The sequence below is a fragment of the Panthera pardus genome, unplaced genomic scaffold, assembly GCF_024362965.1.
Source record: "Panthera pardus isolate Hobbes unplaced genomic scaffold, ASM2436296v1 HiC_scaffold_25, whole genome shotgun sequence".
Classification (NCBI taxonomy): Eukaryota; Metazoa; Chordata; class Mammalia; order Carnivora; family Felidae; genus Panthera; species Panthera pardus.
Window position 1 is genome coordinate 84,142,019 of NW_026526821.1, and position 23,480 is coordinate 84,165,498.

General features: G+C 37.3%; 1 long non-coding RNA gene across 3 annotated transcripts in view; it reads right to left on the reverse strand.

The window, feature by feature from the left end:
* The window catches only part of LOC109260975 (uncharacterized), a 518,996-nt gene extending 516,546 nt beyond the window's left edge, over positions 1-2,450 (reverse strand). For all 3 annotated transcript variants that reach the window (XR_002077229.2, XR_008417873.1, XR_002077225.2), the window contains exon 1: positions 2,349-2,450. This is a non-coding gene — a long non-coding RNA (uncharacterized LOC109260975). The remainder of the gene's footprint in view (positions 1-2,348) is intronic.
* Between the last annotated feature and the right edge of the window lie 21,030 nt (positions 2,451-23,480).

Sequence of the window (23,480 nt, forward strand, 5' to 3'; positions counted from 1 at the left end):
CCCTATAACATTTCTGAGAATTGTAAGTGCTTTTTTTTAGAACTACAATAAAGTAATGTAATAAATGCATTGTTTGAAATTTATTACTGTTTTATATACGATTCCTGAGAATAGATCTGTGTCCCTTTTCTATAAAAGTAGACTGTTTTCTTTTGTGCAATTTCAAGTATATTGTTTTATATCACTGTAGTTTCAGATGTTTATTTTTTATTATTCAGAGTCAAAAAATGAGCTCAATTGGGAAACAGAATGTAATTCTGCATGCCTTCAAAAATGCAAACTTGCTGCATTAACTGGAACTTTCCCCAGGATGCTGTGTTTTGGTTCCAACTGGCTGCTAATTACTTACAGTGAAAGTGTCACACTACTCTCCTTTCAGCACTTTGTTGGCCAAGCGTCTCTGGCAATAATCTCTCAACACATAAGCACTGTTCCCTTTCATCACATTATTTAATCAATAAAGCAATGCCCTCGCACCAGCCAGGCCCAGAGCCATCTTGTCACAAGTGCTAAATAAATGAAACAAACATCAGTCCTGCTCTACAACCTCTCTATTAATATACATGAATGAAGATTCCTTTAGTACAAAATCCATACTATCAAATTTAAAACTGCACACGTATGCACATTTATGAGTCTACAAAAGAAATTTTTAATTATGATGGTGAGATTAGGCTAAGACCCACCCATATTTGGGTAAGGTTCTTTTGAATCAGAGTGGGAAGGGTGCCCTTTCTATGCTCACTCTGTCTTGCTTGTTCACCAGGACACATGTTTCCTCATGTACTTCCTGCCTGTATAAAGCTAGCCAACCTTGGCAGGGTCTTCCTGCCAGCAAGGAAGGAAGGGTTCCCTCTGCTGCTCAGTCTCCAAAGGAATGATAGGTGGACTTAGGATGCACCATTCTCCCATCTCTCTCTACCCGGAGCCCCATGCTACGGAAATGCTGAGATTCCAAGGGTAAAGTTTGGATCCCAATTCATTCTCTCCTATTTCTTAGTGGTTATAAACCCACAGAAGAGAAGAATGAGTCTTAGCCTTAGGGTCTCCAAAAACTTAAAGCCTGTGAAGCCTTCAAAGAAAGGGGTTAGTGTTTCCTCTTCATATCTCTACAGTCTAACAGATCCTGGCACATACTAGGTATATAATAGGTATTAAATGGATATTTTGAATAGCATCAAGAATCATTTTTTTATAGAAGCTAGCATTTATTATGTGCTTACCATGTGCCAGGTAATTTGTTTAACCCTCTCTCATTATACAGATAAACTGAGGAGCAAGAAGAATGAGTAAGTTATCCACAGTCATAGCAGGTGAGAGACAGAGCCAGTGTTTCAATCCACCCAGTTTGACTCCAGAGCCTCTTCCCTCTTACTCTTCTGGTCTTCTCCTCCCAAGTTTTGTCTGACACATCATGACTTCCTAATTTTCTCTTATATGGTTGCATAGCTTATTATATCATGAAAAACACTAGCCCAAGAAAAATATCAAAATAATAATAATTCCCATTGGAAGCCATTATTAATGCGTTCAGAAAATGTTAACCCCAATGACTGAGTATACATTTTGCATGAGAATCTTTTGCCAAAACAACTGAAAATGCAAAGCAGGTGCTAAGATAGAGCCTGACCTCATTTGGACCACAAGCCACTAAAGTTCTCAAAAGAATGAAACTATTCTTACTGTATAGAACATGACTTGACCTATTAAGTTTCCTTACAGCTGGATATGGCCTGAAAAAGGAGTGCTAACTAGTTAGGAATATGTTAATATTGGAATGGCATTTATGTTGAAATAGAATGTGTTCATTTTCCTTTTTGAAAAATCTATTCTTTCCAATTCAAATCCTAGAAATCTCAAGGTCTGGTTTTTTTCCTGGGGTGGTTGGAGTGAATAAATTCTCATGGCCAGCTGACATTGTTATCAGTGCTTCTAGTATAAGTCAGCTATCCCCAAGTTCTCTGATATTCAGGAACCAGGAACCATGTTTTTACAAATAAAATCACCCTGCTACCATTCCATTTTGCAAGAGAAGACTAGCCCTTCCACAACACTTCCATGGGGTCCCAAAGGGCTTCCTCTATGCAATTTCTATTTCTTCTGAAATCAAACTTGCCTTCCTTGCCCTGACCTCCAGGTGAAATCTTTTTCTTGCCTACTTTGTCACAAGCATGATCCTCATCTTTCATTACCAAAAACACCAATAAATTAAGGGCTGCTGTGTAAAATTGATTTTTAGTAAGGATTCTGGAAAAACTTAGACTACATCACAGATCAAAAACCAACTTCAAGTAGCATGTCTTATATCATAAATATATTCAACTATTCTGCCACAGGTAACCTCTTACCAACTCTCCTTTTCCTTCAGTCCTGACCTTTGGCCATGTTTTCTTCCTGTAAGACCCTTTAACTCATCTCTCTTCTTCTCTGAATAGTGCTCAACCTCTAATACAACTCATTCTTACTTTACCAGGAGACAACTGTCAAATTCTTGTTATTTTATTATGTAACGTAAATAAAGAACTTTTCTCAAGATCTAGGTGAGTTGGGGGAATCACTCACTTTTCATAACCAAAGCTCCTACAAAAGGATTTTCCTTACAAAAGAAAAATCCTCTTTTTTGAAGGAAGCCATCACAAAAGGCATCCAGTCCAGTCATCCTTTAACATTGTTTTTCCCAGTATCTTATTGTCAGAGTTCTAGGAGAAAACGAACAGATTTTCCTAAGCAGTCAAAACTCTCAGCAATGTGATAACTACCCTTTATCCTGAAACAGTGCTTTATTTAAGATGCCTAGATGAAGCACAGCCTAGTTAAGTATTCTTTTCCTAAATAAATTGTAAATAGCTCCTCCTAATTTGTGTGATAAGCTAATGTCATTTAGGATGAGTGTCACACTGCTAGCACCATTCAATAAATATTTGCTAAATAAATTGGTAATTGCAGTTACTTCCCAAAGGAAAGGCAACAAAAGGTACAGGTAAAGTAAAATTACTTTATTTTCACTCTAAGAGTAAAAACTTTAATAATTGCCCTGAGTCTGTTTTAGCAAAAATTAGGCACTTGGTTTTCATTAGGAAAGACATTCAGAGATATTTCTCCTAATGAAAATATAAACCCAGGCCTTTAAAATGGCTTAGTGATAGTGATGATTCTTCAGAGAGCTCACCGGTTTCACGGCCCTATGGGACATGTTGATAATTCATTTTATAGGTCAAGCGCAAGTGCGTTTATTAATGTATGCTCTGATCTAACCCACATTGCAGGATTAACTTCACAGTGCTTGATCAATGATACCCAAATTAATGGATTCATCAGCACTCCCTATTGAGACACCCTCATCATTTATATTGCATTTCTTCCAACTCGTAATTAGGCATGTAATCTGTGCAGTCTCTAAGTGGACTCTTGAAAAGAAATCCACATCAGAAGAAAGTGCAGATTTTTGTTATCTTGAAGACTTTGATTCATCAGTTACCTCTGTTCTGCTGCATCAGTGCTCCCACATCTTGATAGGCAGTTTTCTCCCATACTGAAGTTGTCCTTATCCTTATAAATCTTCAACTCTAAGATTATATTCTATATCAGGCCTTTTCTTCACCCACAAAACTTTTGCTCCCACTACTCCATGGAAACAATTCATTTCAACAATCTTCTAACCACCAAATTTAATCACCTTTCATAGAATCTGTAGCGTCTGGTATCATTGACAATGCACTCCTACCTAGACTTTTTCAACTACTGGACCCTAAGACATTGCCTTTATATAACTTCTTCCTGTCTCTCTGGTCAGAATTTATCTCTCTTTGTGGATCTTTTTCCCAGGTTTATTCAGCCTTCCTCTAAGCTCTGCCCTTGCTTCTCAACACTTGTTCCTCATCTTGTCAATCCACTCCATTGGCTTCTACAGTCCTTTCTGTGTACATAATTTGCACACATAAGGTCTAATATAACTATTAAAGAGGAAAGCAGAAGTATAAAATAATAAAGAAGAAATAAATTCCCAAATTCCATTAATAAAAGCACATATAAAAGAACCAAATTCTCCAGTTAAGAAGATTTTCATAGGTAGTGGAATATTACTCCGCCATAAAAAAGAAGGAAATCCTGCCATTTGCAACAACATGGATAAACATAGGGGGTATTATGCTAAGTGAAATAAGTCAGACAGAGAAAGACTAATACAATGTGATCTCACCTATATGTGGAATCTAAAACAAAACAAAATGAAACTTACAGACTGGTGATTTCCAGAGGCAGGGATAGGTGGATGGGCAAAATGGGCGAGGGTGATCAATAGTACAAACTTCCAATTATCAAATAAATAAGTCCTAAGGATGTAATATACAGTATGATGACTATAGTTAACAATCTGTTTTGCATATTGAAAGTTGCTAAGAGAGTACATCTTAAAAGTTCTCATTACATGAAAGAAAAATGTGTTAACTTTGTGTGGTGATGGATGTTACCTAGACTAATCATGATGATCAATTTGCAATATATACAGATATCAAATCACCTTATATACCTGAAACTAATATAATGTTATATATCAGTTATATCTCAATTACAAAACAAAATTTTAAATGAAGATAAAAACAAATCAGTTACAAACTCGAACACTGAGTAAACAAAGAAATTCATTTACACGTATTTAAAAGAAGGACACCTAAAATACAAAGGCACAGTAAGGTTGAAAGTAAAGGGAAAAAGAAGATATGTGGCCCCAAAATGAACAAATAAACAAACAGAAGCTCTAGTCACTGTTTTAATAGGAGAATAAAATGCAATTTAGGCCCAAAAGGTTATTTTGAAATAAATAAGGTCATTATATACTAAAGCATTAATAATTTAACCATTTCCAAGAAGACAAAAAATTTGCAAACTCATATATACCTAACAAAAGAGTTTCAAGATATAGTATGCAAAAGTCAATTGAAATGCAAGAATAAATTTGTAATGCCATAATCATAGTGAGAGATTTTAATAACCTTTTCCTACTAATTGATAAATCAAGGACAAAATATCAGTATGTGACATATCAAATTTTGCATATATACCAATTAAGAATGCACATTTTTCTCACGCCCCTATAGAAGATACACAAAATTTGACCCTCTATTAGAAAACAAGACAAATTTCAACAAATATCAAAGAATATCTGTCATTCAGACAATAATTTCTGAATAAATGCAGTAAGATTAGCAGTCAAAAACAAGGAGATAAACCCATATATCCAGAAATTTCAAAATCTAAATGATACATAGATTATAATTATTACAATGGTAGTTTCAAAATATTTATAATTAAACAACAATGAAAATTCTACATATCAAAACTTGTGATATACAGCTAAAGCAATACTCAAAAGAAAACGTACACTCTTAATTGCATATTTTTTTAGAAAAAGAGTGAAAATAAGTATCTAGCTATCCATCTCAAGAAATTAGAAGAACTACCAGAAAAAATACAGAGTATAAGAAATAAAATAACAAAAATAAAAGCAGAAATTAGAGATATGTTTTAAAAAAAACAAAGAGAGTCAATAAAAGTAAAAGCTGGTTTAAAAACAAACAAAAAGACTAATTAGACAAACCACTAGCAAAAACAATAAAGAAAACGAAGAGAAAAGGCAAATAAGTAATATTTAATGTGAAGAAAAGGGACATACCTAAAGAAATAGTAGAGAAGTTTTTGGTCAAAAAGAATATTATGGCCAAATATGCCATTAAGTTTGAAACTTAAAAAATATTATATCTTAAAAACATATTCCTTATGTGATCCATCTCAAAAAAAAAAAAAAAAAACTAAACTAAATGGAGGGGTGCCTGGGTGGCTTAGTCGATTAAACTGCTGACTTCCAACTCAAATCACAATCTCATGGTCTGTGAGTTCGAGCCTCCTGTTGGGCTCCGTGCTGACAGCTCAGAGCCTGCAGCCTGCTTCAGATTCTGGGTTTCCCTCTCTCTCTCTGCCCCTTCTTCCCTCTCTCTCTCTTTTTTTCTCTCTCTCTCAAAACACACGCACACACACATTAAAAAAAATAAACATAAATGGATGTATGACATTTACGGCAGAGATATTTAATACGTAATTATAATCTACCTACCTCACTCTCCAAAAATAAAATAAAGTTAACTTATTTAATCCTTTCCTACAGAGAAAACCAAATGTAGAACCACGGACTGTTAAAACAGGGTGAATCTGGGCCAACCCTTTCTGCAGATAAGGGAACTGAACTTCACAAAGATGAAAATAACAACAGTCACTCACATTAATGGAGTCCTCTATGAGTCAGCTACTATGTTAAATACTTTGCATATGTTATTTCATTTACTAATGTTTTTATTTTGTATATGAGCAAATTGCAGTTTATAAATACTTGCCCAAGGTCACATATCTAACTTTGAGACTCAAACCTAGATTCATCTGCCTTCTACCCTGTTCTCCTAGCCACAGGGATGGGGATCAGGGTGCATGCAGCAAAGGTATGGTCGATACTCAGCACACATACTTCCCCCCAAGAATGCCTTTTTCTTTTTTTTCAACGTTTTTTTTTTTTTTTATTTTTTATTTTTGGGACAGAGAGAGACAGAGCATGAACGGGGGAGGGGCAGAGAGAGAGGGAGACACAGAATCGGAAACAGGCTCCAGGCTCCGAGCCATCAGCCCAGAGCCTGACGCGGGGCTCGAACTCACGGACCGCGAGATCGTGACCTGGCTGAAGTCGGACGCTTAACCGACTGCGCCACCCAGGCGCCCCAAGAATGCCTTTTTCTACCATACTACCTCTTGAAGGGTACATTGTTGAGACATACTAGGGATTGCAGCACTAACATACCTTAAAGATGTTGCTGCACACAAATGCTATATAAAACAAACTATTTTGCTGGCAAAAGGAAATCTCACATTTGCAAAGCAGCACTGATAACAAAACAAGGCTGGTAAAGGATATGTTAATGCTATCAGATTCTCCCACAGAGAACATAAAGTAAGATTATTAAGCTCCAAACTAGGAGCTTCTATTACCTCTTACGCACTCTCCTGTGGTAAGTAGAATGTTGCTCCCCCAAAGATGTCTGCATCTTAATCCCCAGAACCCATGACTGTGTTATGTTACATGGCGAGGGAAAAATTAAGGTTTCACATCTAATGAAGGTCAGTAATCAGCTGATCTTAAAATAAGGAGATTTTCCTGGATTATCTAAATAGGCCTGATATAATCTTGAGGGTCCTTATAGATGGAAGAGGGAGACCAAAGAAGGAAAGCCAGAGAGATAATAGCATGAGACGAGTATGGCCTAATGTCATAGGCTTTGAAGATGGAAAGATGGGGCCATGAGCCAAGAAGCCAGGGCAACCTCTCAAAGCTGAAAAAGACACAGGCATATATTCTCCCCTAGAGACTCCAGAGGGAACATGGCCCTGTCAACCCTTTGATTTCAGCCCTGTGAAATGTGTGTACGCCTTCTAACCTCCAGAACGATAAGACAATAAATTTGTGTTATTTTAAACCTCTATGTTTGTGGTGATTTGTTATAGGACTAGGAGGAATCTAATACACCTCCACATAAAACAGTACAGTGTCATGATTAGAGGCAGGGCCTATGGTGGTCCAGAGATGCCTAAAAGATGGTCACACAAGAAAGGCTCCGTATAGCGGGGAAGCAGCAGCTTCATGTTCAGAAAACTGGCTCTTCTAAGTACTCAAATGTAAACATTCCAGAAGATGAATTAGAACATGCTTTGAGCAATGCTAATATATATTTTTAAATGGTAATCTTCATAAAAACAGTCCAAGTGATCAAAAGATCTATTTCATGTAAAATCCTAAACAGTAATATATATCAGTGAACATTAGCTGTGCCACTATTTCTTGAGTACCTACAGTGCTTATATACATCTTCTCTAAACCTTTAAGCAAACTTGCAAGGTCGGTATTATCTTCATCTTACACATGAGAAATGGAAAGTTTAGAAAGATTAAGAAAGTCATCCAAGATTACCCAGATCATAAATCAGTTTTAGAATTACTGTATAATCGTTTAATGTGATATTAGAAAAGAATAAAACTCATTTGAATGTATAAGTTGTAGCAGGTTTGTTTTAAAAGACATCAGTCACAGGAATTCCAAATTTCAAATAATTCAAACTACCAGATGGACATGTTTTCTGTATCATCAAAGAGAGATCACAGAAGTGAAAAATGGGGAATAAAAACAAATCTGCCTTCTGAAATATTACTCAGCCATGAAAAAAGAATGAGAACTTGCCATTTGCAACAACATAAATGAATCTAGAGAGTATAATACTGAGTTAAATAAGTCAAAGAACAACTATATGATTCCAGTAATGTGTGGAATTTAAGAAACAAAACAAACAAAGAAAAAAAAAAGACAAACCAAAAACCAGACTATTAACTATAAAGGACAAATTGATGGTGACCACAGGGGAGGTGGGGGCGGGGGATGGGTGAAATAGCTGATGGGGATGTGATGAGCACTGAGTAACGTATAATATTGCTAAATCACTATGTCATACATCTGAAACTAATACAACACTGTTAATTATATTGGAATTCTTTAAAAAATCTGTCTTCTGGGGGTGCCTGTGTGGCTCAGTCAGTTAAGTGCCTGACTTCAGCTCAAGTCATGATCTCATGGCTTATGGGTCTGAGCCCAGCATCTGGCTCTCTGTTGTCAGTACAGCCCCCTTCTCCTCTCTCTCTGCCCCTCCCTCTCTTTCTTTCTCTCTCTCTCTCTCTCAAAAATAAATATTTTAAAAAAATTTTTAATGTTAAATGTTTATTTTTGAGAGAGAGAGAGACAGACAGACAGCATGAGTGTGGGAGGGGCAGAGAGAGAGGGAGACACAGAATCTGAAGCAGGCTCCAGGCTCCGAGCTGTCAGCACAGAGCCCAAAGCAGGGCCATGAGATCAGGACCTGAGCCGAAGTCAGACACTCAACCGACTGAGGCACCCAGGTGCCCCAATAAACATTTTTACAAAATCTGCCTTCTGGTCTCTGCTTTAATCCCGTCTCATTGTGAGATCATGGACAAGTCTCTGGATCTCAATTTCCTTGTCTGGAAAAATGAAATGAGGGAATTAAAAACTCACCATAGCCTCTTGCAGCTCTCATATCCATGTCTTTAAGATAACGTAGGTACAAGATACCGAGGTACTCATGCCAGAACTATCACTACAGCAGTACCCCCCTTTACATTCCAAGTCCTCTAGGGGGTGCCTGAAACCAGGGAAGGTACAGACCACTATACATGCATACTAGATAAAGTTTAATTTATAAATTAGGCACAGTAACAGGAAAACAATAGTAACTATTAATAACAGGGAATGATGAAAACATACTGTAATAAGTTATGTGAATATGGTCTCTCTCTCAAACTATCTTATCATACTATATTCACCCTTCTTAGGATGATGTGAGATGATAAAACATCTGCCTGACATGAATGACAGAGGCATTGTGACGAAGCCTAGCGTAGTGTTAGTCTACTATTGACCTGATGACTCCTCAGGAGGATCATCTGCCTCTGGACCGCAGTTGACTGTGGGTAACTGAAACTGCAAAAGCAAAACCACAGATAAGGGAGAGCGACTGCAATTGCTTGTAACAAAATCCAGCTTCACTCCATTCTCTAAACCGCCTCCCTACTTCTATTATGCTGACACTTTCAGCCTCGATTCTCAAGATAGCAGAATCTTCTGATTCTCCTTCCCCCACTGATTTCTCTTCTTACTTTGCATATGTCGTATCCCTGGTATCAGTTTTCAACTGATCAGAATTCCTATATTGCCTCTCTGTGGAAAAAAAAAATTTTTTTAAAGAAATATAAAATAGGCACTGAAGGGGCGTCTGGGTGGCTCAGTTGGTTCAGTGTCTGATTCTTGGTTTTGGCTCAGGTCACCATCTCACAGTTCGAGAGTTCGAGCCCTGCATACGTTTCTGCTCGGTGAGAGCAGAGCCTGCTTGGGATTCTGTCTCCCTGTCTCTGCCCCCTGCCCTCTCTCTCTCAAAATAAATAAATAAACATGTAAAAAAATTTAAATGGGTACTCAATCTACATCGATGACTTACAGTGCTAGGAAAGAAAACATCTAGTGAATATTTTGCACATGATAGAAATTTCTGAAAACCAAATTAAAAAAAAAAACAGACTGAGTGTTGTACTTTTTTAAAATGTTTATTTATTTATTCTCAGAGAGAAAGAGTGAGTAGGGGAGGGGCAGAGAGCGAGGAAGACAGAGAAGCATGACAGGGGGCTCGAACCCACAGACCTTGAGATCATGACCTGAGCCAAAATCCAGAGTCCGACGCTTAACCGACTGAACCACCCAGGGGCCCCTTTTTAATCTCTTGTTCTCTTTCTGTATTTTACCAATTTGTGGATTTTAACTAACACACGCACACACACAAACACACACTGATTCAAAGTCTTCTTTATTAAACCCTAGCATCTCCAGAAAAGAGTTTTATGTGTTATGAATCACTGACTCTGTAAGGGTCCCTTTGCTGTGTTTTATTCATGTCATTATCAACATATGATACAACAAAAATAGATTTTGTTCCTCATCAATAAAAATTCCCCAAGTTTTCTAGCCCTAGAACAACAACAACAACAACAACAACAACAATAACAAATCAAAATGGTCAGAGGAAGAAAATGCTGACCAGCATACCAAAATTACCCTTCTTGCCCAAGGAGGTTTCCCGTCCCACCAACCAGCTATCAATCTGACACCACACACCAGTCTTACAAAGACACATTTTAACATGAAGTTAGAATATTAAAATAAAAATATATATCTTCAGGTAAGATGATCATATTTTACAACACAGGCTGTTAATTTTAATTAAAGTTGGCATATTTCTGCTGCTATGATTTAAAAGATTAACTAAGTTGGACAAGGTCTCAGATCTTTAACTACACCCAACCTGTTTGTGATTTTTGGCACTCTGCATTTTAGGTGTGTTATGAAGATGACAATGTGCCAGTCATCCAAGCTGTCAAACGCCTGCTAAAATCTGTTCAGAGCCAAACTCATTTGCACTTGGATGCACACATCCCAAGAAGCAATCACTTAAATACCTACAGTTTCAGGTGCCACGCATGGCTAGTAAAGCAAATTTTATAACAAGCCCAGGATGATTTTTCCCAAACTGCTGAAATAATTCCACAGAATAAACCAAGGTAAAGAATTATGGGAGCTATTAGCACTGTAATTATAGTATATCAAACATTCACAGAATAAAGCATTGGGGTCAGACACGTATGCAATTATATAGCTTAAATATTCTTCTGAAACAACTCAATTGACATATTTTGAAACACAATATTAAAAATATGTCCTCCATTTGGTGGAAAGGACACTTTCACATACTGTGGGAGTTTAAATTGATACACATTTCTGACAAATAATTCAAGGATATGCATGTCTTAATCGAGGATATACATACGTCTTAATGTTTGTTTACTTTCATCCATTTATCCCAGAAGAAGGGCCTCACCAAGTTAAGAAGGGGTCAGGGTAGTTAAGGAGTCTTCTAGGCAGGGAGAACCTCATGGATAAAAGTATGAAGTGACAGTAAGTCTAAAGATCTTTTCCAGAAGTGTTAACACAGAAACTCTCTGGAGCTCGGGAGTTCGGTCTTCACAATTCTGGCTCTTCTAAGCACCCACGAAGGTAATATGTAATAGTCCGTAATGCTGCTAAGGTTTGACACCTCTTTGCCAATGAGTATGCCACTCATTGTCTATTTGTAGCATTCCTCATCAGGGATGTGCAGGGCTATTTATATTTTGGGGTACACTTCACTATATTTTTATAGGGGAACATCATATGCCATAGTGGTATTTGTAACTGTGGGATCCATGGTGGTCTTTCAAGATGGGAAAGGGCTAGACTCATGAAATGGCAGTAGCCGTAGTGGAGAAGGTGTTGAGAAAACCAGCTAGGCAGAGACCTACTTATAAACAGTAAAGTCTGGTCTGCTATGAAGCTGAAGCAGAGGGCAAGCTGTGGAGGAACCTTTTGATGGTCCAAATTAAGACGGGCTGCTGTGGAGAATGGGAGCAGATAGAGGTTGTCAACAAGAATTGCCAAGCATTGCTGTGGGTCAGTCTCGGGTAAGAACAGGCAATGTCTCTTAACTCCAGACATTGGCCTGTTTTTATAAACTCTCAAGCTAAGAGCTTTACATTTGTAAAGTATCACACAAAAAAGAAAACAGCATACAAGAAGATGGTATGCGGCCCACAAAGCCTAAAATATTTACTACATATCCCTTTCTGGAAAACATTTGTCAATCTCTGGGTCAGAACACACAAATACGCAGAGCTGCTTCTCCGTGGCTTCTTGAACTTCTATGTTCAACAGCCTGCAGCACACAGGTTACAGGGATTGATTGATCCACATGGGAGCTAAAAGGATTAAGGGAGAAAAAAATAATAATTGATGTGTTGAATTGTGGGGACTAGGCTGGTGAGAAAAAGAAGCACAGACAGAAAAGGGCTGATATATTTGTGGAAGAGGAAGAATAAATAGATTGGGGCTCTGAACAATTGGCACGATGAGAGTAAGAGAGCAATGAGCTGAGAATATTGGCATTTGAACTCAGGGTAGGGTATTTGGTCTAATATTTCAGGGATGAATCAGTTCCAAATTACGTCAAGGAGGATATGGCCTTGGCAATGAGCAGCAGAAATGGAATGCAGGGAGATGGCTGGAGCTGAAAAGGGGAAGGAGGTTTAGGTTCAAGTCCTGGATGAAAATTATCCAGAGGTGCCTGGGTGGCTCAGTTGGTTGAGCATCCAGCTCTTGATTGCAGCTCAGGCCATGATTTCACAGTGCATGAGTTCAAGCCCCATGTTAGGTTCTGCACTGACAGTGTGGAGACTGCTTAGGATTCTCTCTCTCCTTCTCTCCCTGCCCCTCCCATGCTCTCTCTTGCTCTCTCTCTCAAAATAAATATAAACATTAAAAAAAGAAAAGAAAATTATCCACATGGCTATATATATATATATATATATATATATATACATATGTATATGTATACATATATATATATATATGTATATATATACATATACATATATATGAAATTATATATATATACATATAAATATACATATATATGAAATTATAATAAGCCAATATGCTTTATTTTCTCTGTAAATCAGCCACCGTGGCTGAAGTCACTGCACTCAGTGTGAAGCCACTGAACTTGAGGTTGGGAAGAAATACAATCTATTCTCAGGAGGCTGTGGGAGCTGGCCCTAGCATACCACTGAGGCAGACAGTGAAAGATAACTCAAGAAAAATGAGAATGTGATGTTTAAGAGCTTCAACCAAAGAAGGAAAAAGGGATAAGAATATCCTTCTAGTTCTGGAATGAGGAAAACAAGAAATGGAAACTAAAGAAGTCAGAATTGATGTTATATTCCAAATATCAGCCCTTATTCAGAAAAACTTTTAAGTGATCTTATTTATAGGCCAGGGAGCTTTTTTGGATACTGGATACATGACAGTTCTTCATTTTCTTAGGAAGATATGGAATTGATCAGTAATTATTAAGACTGTTTCTGAACCTTGGAGCTGGCACTTTAATTGCCAAATCAAGTAATCTAGTATGTCTCTCACCATTTTATCCCAAGAAGGGATGTAAATGTATTGGAGCAGGGAAGAAAAGAGAAGAAACATCTTTAATATTTTTTAGAGGAAACCTCCTTCTCCATCCCTGAAATAACAAAAGAAAGATAATAATTGGATGACATAATCATCAATTATCTCTGTTCCAGTAAGGTTCCCATTTGAGGCAGGTAATTGAAAAACTTACCCACAAAAGGAAAACTCTGTTTATATGCTCCTTTATCTTGGAGAAATTCAATGTGCTTTGATGTCCAAAAACTAGGAAACAGACACGTTCACCAGCATAGATTATCTTGGATAGAAAATAAAGGACCTTATACGTGAAACATTTTTTTGATTGGGGACAGGGTAGTCTCTGTTTCTTAATATATCCATCAGTACATGCTAAATTGTGTTGAAAATATCAGCAGCTTAAAATGAGTCTATTGCAATTTATATTGCATCTCAACAACCACAGAGGCAGGAAAAATGTAATGAGCCACACATTGGCCCTTGAAGCTTTTGAATGAAATTAACACAATTGGTCCATTCTTGTTTCACTGGCCAGAGAAAGTTACTTGGTCACACTTCAATTCTCCTAGGGGGCCTGAAGTTTCCTAAATAGACTACCATTTTTAGTATTTCAAAATTTTTGTGTCATTGCTTTAAAAAAAACAATCAGTTGGTAAATTTTGGCTTCACATGGGTATACCTACTCATGGTTGCAAGGGCCTTCAAAGTAGATATGAAAGACCAAGATGGGGGCACCTGGGTGTCTCTGTTGGCTAAGCATCCGACATCAGCTCAGGTCATGTTCTCGTGGCTCATGAGTTCGAGCCCCTAATTGGGTTCTGCACTGACAGTATGGAGTCTGCTTCAGATTCTCTTTCTCCCTTTCTCTCTTCCTCTCTCTCTCAAAAATAAATAAACATAGAAAGAAAGAAAGAAAGAAAGAAAGAAAGAAAGAAAGAAAGAAAGAAAGAAAGAAAGAAAGAAAGACCAAGAGTGGATGTGAGATTTAGGGAGAAGAAAATGACTGAGCCAGGTGCCAGTGTTGTTGATGAAGGTGTATATATGCACCAGGGGCCCAGATCATGACAGTGACTGGTAAAGTAGATGGATGCTTAGCATGTGAAGAGAGTAAGCCTCAAAGTAGAGCAATTTTTTTTTTTTTTTTTACAATAAAGTATAAGTGAGGAGGCCTAAAGAATTAGAGATTGTTTCCATTCCCCACCCCCACCCCCGTTGTTCCTCTGATCACATAAGGAGAGCTCGTGAAAGGAACAGCAACTTGGGGGAGACCTGCTTTTATCTGAGTCATGAAGATGGGCAAGATCTGGAGAGTTACAGACTAAGGGGACACCTTACTCACCATGTAGCAGGGGCTTCCCTCAGCAGACACACCGTGCAGGGAAGAAGAGCAGTAACTGAATAGGCAGCAAGAACGTGCAGAGAGCATAAAAAGAAAGAGCTGGAAAGAACATTTGACCAGAGAGGCTGGCATTTAGAGCACAGCTAAGATCAACTGAAAAGAGAGATATGGGGAAATTAGCTGGTCCCAGGTTAAGATGAACCCCAGGATAAAGTGGTTCTTAGTCCTGCCCAGGTTGAGATTGCAGGTCTCATAAGCCTGGGGAAACGAAGGTGCTAAGCCCAACACAGGCCGAGACTCGGATACAGGTCACATGATATTCTTCTGCCCATCCTACAGAGGTTTCAGCCTGGCGCTGGGCAAAGCAAACACCTCAGCTAGGAAAACTGTCCCTCAGTACTTCATTTTTCTTTGCCCTTTCGTTGTAATTTAAGAATATATATAGTTCATGTCTGCAAAAGAATCTTCTACAAGCTTTCAAAAGCTTCATAGAAAAAGTGTAGGGGCGCCTGGGTGACCTGGTCAGTTAAGCGTCGGACTCTTGATTTTGACTCAGGTCTCACAGTTCATGAGATCGAGCTCTGCCTCTGGCTCTGAGTAGCACAGAGCCTGCTTGGATTCTGTCTCCCTCTCTCTCTCTGCCCCTTTCCTGCTCTTGTGCACTCTCTCTTCTCTGTCTCTCTCTCAAAATAAATAAATAAACATTTTAAAAATGTATGGAAAATTAATAATCTTGTTCCGTGGATTGTACCTTTTTTTCTCTAGGAACTAGTTTTTTAACTATGATTTCTTTTGAAGAGAACATCTCCCTCCCAATTGCACTGGCTGGTGAAACACAACTAGATATTTCCTTCAGCACCTTAATGAATGACACCCCTTGAACACCTCCATGACTCTCAATGCCATAAACCAAAAACTCAGACTAACATCCCTCTTACAACTCCTCACCAGAATCACTCATGTTCTCCGAGAAGAAACTCCTTTTGCATTATAGAAAATTATACTGTTGCTTGATCTCTGACTACTAAGTTAGTTGATAGAGATTCTAGCATTTGATTATAGTGATATAAAATTAAGGAAGTAGCCTCGAAATAATATTTTATAGGGACACCTGGGTGGCTCAGTTGGTTAAGTGGCTGACTTAATTGATTTCAGCTCAGGTCATGATCTCTCGGTCGTGAGTTTGTGAGTTTGGCCTGCATTGGGCTTTGTGCTCACAGCATGCAGCCTGCTTTCTGTCTCCCTCTTTCCGTCTCTACCCCGCTCACTCTCTCCCTCTCTCTTTCAAGTATAAATAAACATTAAAGAATTAAAAATATAATAACTACTTTATAATTAGCATGTATGGGTCAAAAATGTCTTCCTAGTTGATTAAAACTCAACTAAACTAAAACCCCAAAACTAGGGCTTTTTTTAAGTTCTAGTTTCATTTTCTTTAGTTAACATGATTTTTGGCAAAGCATAAAAAAGAGAATTAAAGGAGTTTCTGAACTATACAAAGAAGAAAATTTATGGAGGAGAAATGAAAATGTTTGTATGAAAATAAATTAAACTCCATTCATAATAATACAAATGTACAAACAAGATATTTTCTTCTGATAAATTAGCAAAAAGTGAAAAAACAAAATTACACAATGTTTGCTAAGATGCAGCAAAATGGGTACTTTCACACATAGATAGATTGTTCTAATTCTTTTAGAAAGAAATTTTATAATATAGCAAATATAAATATCACATTTCTAATCTATAAAATAAAAATAAATATTTATAAATAGAAATATATACTTTAACTCATTAATTATGCTTCAGGGAATTTATCATCAAAGCCTTATACATACGATGTTTTACAAATATTATTTATGATAGTGGAAATTTGAAGATTTAGGAAGAATGAAATGTTTCCAAAGAGAAAAATGTGTAACTTAATTATGCTATAATCAGCCACCATGCAAAACGTTGCAAGTTATTAAAAAGGAGAGCACCAAAGACTATTTAATATCATATAAAAAGGTTATTTAATATCATGAAAGTTTTATGATATATAAAATATTATGAAAATTGAATATGCAGAATAATTACAAATATATGTTCATAAATGTGGTTTGTGTCTAAGTAGATGTATGCACGTGTGCACGCACAGGCACATAAAGCCCCACGCCCCTTAAGGTCATTTTGGCTGACAGGATTAGAAAAGCCAGTGAAAACTTGCTTTTAAACAGTAAGGGCATTGTATAAATCAAGGTCCTATCAAGAAACAAACGGCACATTTAAATTGAAATAATTTTAATTTGATGAGGATTTATTTAGAAAGGGACTGATTACATAGGTGTGAATGGGGTATAAAAGAACCTCAAGGGATAATGCAAGAATCTGGGACTAGAGGCAAGAAATTTGTTACCATCCACAGCCCCTGAAAGAACAAGGAAAGGAGGGTAAAGAAAAAGATAATAGGTAACTAATCCACAAAGCTGATTTTGGGGGCTCTGGTAAGCAAATGTGCCAACTGAGGCCTACTTACAAAGAACTTGTAGAAAAATTTTCAGCACCAAGTGGGATGGGAGGAACAAACCAAAATCTCAAAATAGGAAAAGAAACCATCATGTGTTCATGACACTATAAAAGCTGATGTGATACAGTGCTTGGGGGGGAGGGGGGCAGTACCGTGACCTCATAGTAACAAAAGCCTATCATAATTTGTGGGGAGAAACAGCTCTGTGAACATTCAAAATCGCTCATCACAAACCTTTAAATCCCAAGGGTCTTCTCTAATTTTACCAGACCAAAAATAGTAAGTCTAAAAACTGAGACAGATGTGTTATTTCTGGGAGGTCTCAGAATAACTTTTGATCTGCTGCTTTAAATTCACATGGAAGAAAACAGTGTGATATAACCATTGTCAGGATGCAATAAGCTTCGTTTTGACATCATTTGAAGGAAAATTTATAAAAAAAGAACAAAAGGCAACAGTGACACAGTACTCCCTTTGAAAGCAGATTAAATTATAGACATAATAATAATCAGGATAGTATCGGTTACCAATACATACAGTTTTAGAAATGCTGTGTCTAAAATTAAATGTATAGATTCCCTGGTTTTGATCATTATGCTGGGATTATGTAAGAATACGTCCTTGTTTTTAGTAATACACACTGAAATATTTAGGGCTAATGGGGCATACGTCTGCAACTTCCTCTCAAATGGTTCAGGCACAATGACAATACTTGCATGTATACATACGCACATACAGATAGGAGAAATGAAAAGGCAGACATGGTAAAATGTTAACATTTAGAAAACATGGGTGGTAGATATATAAGAATTTGTTTTTACTATTTTTACTTCTCTGTAAGTCTGAAATTATTTCAAAGTAAAATGTTAATGCATATGAGATTTCAAGGAATAAATGCTTGGAGATTGACTACCTCTTCTTAGTCAAAAAACAGAGGAGAGACACGGAAGTAATTACTAAAGACGGTAGTGTTGGGGCAAGAGTAGATAATGGAGATTTATTCGTTTATCACCAAGTAGTTATGGAATATTCTGCATCCTACCAAAATATAGACTTTTTTTTCAGTCTACTGAAAACCAATCACCATTTTATATTGGTAAGGACACTCTCAGCACATAATATGACACACTGTGATCTAGAGCCTACACCATCTGGTGAACTGAGGCATTGAAGACAGCAAAGGAATAATAGAATTAATTAAAGTTATGGTGCCAGATTTGTAAATGGGCTCAGGTATAACTGTCATCAATATACACAAAAAGAAGATTAATGGCAAACTAAACGACAATATATTTGTCATTGAAGGCAAAGCTATGTTTAGTTGTTTCCATCTTCTGGTAGAATTTAATATTCAGGCAGAAAAAATACATACATTTACTTGTCAAATGCATAAAGTAATCTCTTTATGATCCAGAAATAATTTTATTTCTGTAAAATGTTAAAAAGTGTAGGCTCTCAATCATGTACTCAACATTAATTTAACACATATTTAGAAGCCACCCACCACATGTCAGGCACCATTGTGGGCACTGGGGATAAAAGGTAGAGAATAAAACTTGTCTTCTTTGTGTTTACACTGTAGTGAGGGTAACAAAAAATAAACAAGATAAAAAAGTAAAATATATAGTACTGGCTAAGGTAAAAATAAGTGATAATAAAGGTAAAAAATAAGTGATAATAAAGAAGGAAAGAGAGATGAGAAATGTTCAGTGAGGGGGTGAATTTTAGAGAGAGTTCCCAGGGAAGTAATCATGGAGAGGATCCTCTGAATAAAGCCTATTGGAGAAAGAGCATTCCAGAGAGGGATTAGAGAGTGCAAAGTCCCTGAGGCAGAAGCATGCCTGATGAATTGAGAAAAAAACGGCAGTTGCCCTCTTTGGCTAGAGCAGAGAGAAACAAGGAAGAAAACAATAAAAACAAATGAAGCCAGAAAAGTACCAGGAACTTAAATCACAAGAAGCCTTGTAAAAGTAAGGACTGTGGCTTCTACTCTGAGTAATATGGGAAGCCATTAGCAGAAGCATAAAATGATCTGTCATGTGTTGTTCAGGATCTCTCTGGTTTTGTATTGAGAATAAACTCAATACAAAATAAATAAGGAGACCAAGGCCAGGAGCACAGAAACTAAAACAAAAACAAAAACAAATCAGTTAAGGGATTATAGCAATAACTTTCCAGGCAAAAGTGGTTCAGATCAAAATGGTAGCAGTTGTGGTGGGTGCATTTTTTTATATCCAGGTAATCCTTGCTTGAATAGACTGCAGAACTGTACATCTTTCCATGAAAACTAAAACCATGCATCTCATAATAATCTTAGTTAGTGGGAAAAAATTAGATTTGTTACCCAACTTTGAAAAAATCTTTCTCAAAACATTAAAAACTCTCTACTGTCAGTTATAAACATACAGGTAAATAAAAAAATATTACAGTTATTATTTACTTAGGACACTGTAATTTAAAACATTAGAAATATTGGGCATCTGCCTGGGTGGATCAGTCAGTTAAGCTCTGGACTCTGGATTTCAGCTCAGGTCATGATCTCGCTATTGTGAGATGAGCCCCGTGTTGAGCCCCTCATTGAGCTCTGCATCAAGCCCCACCTTGGGCTCTTCTATACCTCCATTTATATTTGATTTGAATTTCATTTCCAGCATTGTCATTTTTCATTTCTTTACAGTATTTTCATCTTTGTGGCTCAATTGTTTCTCTTAATTATCCATTTTCGCAAAATGTCGAGTGGGTTCATCACTAAGAGACAAAGAGGCAACATAATTACACACTTTTCTGTCTGTGCATGAACTGAATGACAGATATGCAGTGACCAGTTGCCCACAGGCATTAAATGAGGAGACGTGATTGGTCACAGCGTATGATGCACATCTGTTTATATGTGGGGATTTGTGGACTGAAGACCTAATAGTAACATTTATACTTTATGTACTTACTCATAATTCACGTATTGCGGTAACTGAAATTTGAACCATGTGGTTGGAGAACTGGTCTTGTGGGACCCAAGGAATTTAACAAAAATCCCCTACCCCTGGACAAGCAGAGCAAGACTAACTCCATTTTGTGCTACACCCACCATCTCATGTATAACCCCCACATGACCTACTTATTGCTTAAGACACTCCCCCACCCTAGTCAAGCCACTGAGCACACCCTTACTGGAAACCAGCTCATATAGGAATGCGGAACCCCTAACTGTCAAAGAATGTAAACCCCGCCTTTTGCCCGCCAAACTTGCGCGCCAATTCTGACCAGAGTGATAGGCTAGTTCAAACAGTTACTATAGGGTAAATTGTAATTCAATTGGCCACCTGTGTGTGGACTGACATGACTATGCAACTTTCTGTGTGTGTTACAATCTCATTGGCCACTGGCCCCTATAAAACTGCTACGCCTCTTAACCTAGGGGTCCAAGTCCCTGCTCTACTGTGTCCGGTATACTTGGGCCCAAGCTCGAGCTTGCAAATAAACCCTCGTGCGTTTGCATCCGTATCGGCTCCTTGGTGGTCTCTCGGATTCAAAATCGGGGGCATTACAGTTATTACTTAACTAAACCTTCATAACAGAAATTCATGTCTATCAGAACCACAAAGTGAGGACAGCCTGCATTTTGAAGGCAGAGACAATAGATTTTTTTGGAAGATGGGATACAGAGAATGAAAAAAAGAGCTTCTCCTTCACAGCACCTCTCACAGGTGAAATTTCACATTGGTTAGTGATATTGATTATCTGATTACTGCCTATGCCTCTTGATAGTCAGATCTATGAGGGCAAGGACCACACTTGTCTTTGTTTGCCATCAAGCAAACATATCAGTTGATGTTGTATTTTCCTTAATAGTGTCTCATTAAGTCTCACGACAACCCTCGGGAGGTATTACTAATCTCAGTTTTCAGATAAGGAAACTGAAGCTCTAAGTTCAAGTAATTGTCCTACTTACACACAACTAGTAGCTGACAGACCATGATTCAAATTCATATCTTTTACATTCAAGCCCCAATGCTTTCTCCTTTGAACCACTTCATTCTCCCAAATAGAAATAGAGCACAGTCCTATAAAACCTTGCTTTAGAAACCATAGCATCGTGTTTTCTATGCCATAACGAATTACCATGTGGAAGCTATAGACTACAAATGAGAGCAGAAATAAAACAAGTGTAGTATGTTTCAATCTACTGTTTGTATAAATATCCTACAAGTTTCCATTTAAATTCTGGTCTTAGCCTCCATGACAAAGATTTATAAAATATTTAAGGCCTTGTTATCATAGCAACAAGAGTAGCAGTGCCTAATTCGCCTTCCTCAGACTTCTAATTACAATACTTATGAAAATCCATAGAGAGACCAAACTGGCAACTACACTGACTGAAGGCATAAAAAAAAAAAATAATAATTCCAATATCTCCATAAACAATAATGATAAATTAAGGAGTGCATTCCTGAATTGCTCCAACTCTACTCTGTGGTTCAGAAGATTAAGGAGGGCTGCCTGGAAGGTAGAAAAGGCTTTGACTCACATCACTAACCACACCCAACTCAAAGGGGTCTGGTTGCATAAACTCACTTCTCATCCCCTAAGGATTATCTTCTTTTTATTTTTTTTATTTTTTTAATGTTTTTTTATTTTTTGGGGAGAGAGGGTGGGGGAGGGTCAGAGAGAGAGAGAAAGACAAAATCTGAAGCAGGCTCCAGGCTCTGAGCTGTCAGCACAGACAGCACAGACAGGCTCAAGCCCACAATCTGTGAGATTATGACCTGAGTTGAAATCAGATGCTTAACTGACTGAGCCACCCAGGTGCCTTTGGGATTATCTTCTAATCCAATAACATCTCTCTCCTCCTTCACCTCTTTCAAAGCTGCTCTTTTTCCATTTGCATTCAGATACCATTCCTCTCAGGATACAACAGTACAGGAATCAATAAGGGCAATCTAGGCAGACTAATGTGACTACTGTCCAATGTGACTACTGCCAATGTGACTACTGTCCTGATTGTTTTACTATCTAAATTAGTCTGCCAGAATGTAAAATCATTGCTATGTTTCTAGCATATTATTATTTTAGCAAGTAACATGCCTGGCAGACATAACCATTCCAATCAAGGGAAACTTTCACCTTCTACTTTTTCCTTTTTGATATGACATGAATTTTTTCCAAGTATATATTCATTTTAGGACTAACAATAATAATTTTTAAGTGTTATAACTGAATTAGCCTCAGAGGATATGTCAATAGCCCGTAAATCATTATTATACAATAGCCTAAAGTATCCAATTAAATGTATGTATAATATTGAACACCATAAGAACTGATGGAAAGAAATATTGAGAATATCCCATGTAATCTGGAGCTGAGAATAAGACTGCATCATATAACATAAATATCCCTTTTCTTATATCCACTTTATAATAAATACCAAATAAAAATTAAAACTATATATAAAAACAAACAAATTGATAACACTCCTTACTGAAGATAAAAAGAAGATACTTTCCAGTTGGGGGACATTTCCTTATTTATATCATAAATACGGATACATTAAGAAAAGCATTCCTGAATTATTCAAACTCTGCCTTGGGAATCATAATCAAGAAATCTATCAAAAGCAGAGGGTTTGTTTAAATTTTCCAATGGTAAAATATGTATCATCATCATGCTGACAAATGCATGTGTTATTTAAAATTAAGTGAGTGTGACTATTGTTATTTTAAGAGAAGAATGAGAGGATTTGATTTTGCATACCATTTAGGATACAAGTGATTTCTCAGGAAAAAGAGGATCCATTTTGCTCAGAATGGTTCTGAAAAAAAGCCTGTGACAGAGAAGACATATAATTCTAGGTCCTATGCAGTTTTCTTCTGGATGTTACCTAACACCCACCTCATCTTCACCATCTGCCCAAACCCACCCCATCCCAAACCTCCCTCATCCTCAGACTTAATCTT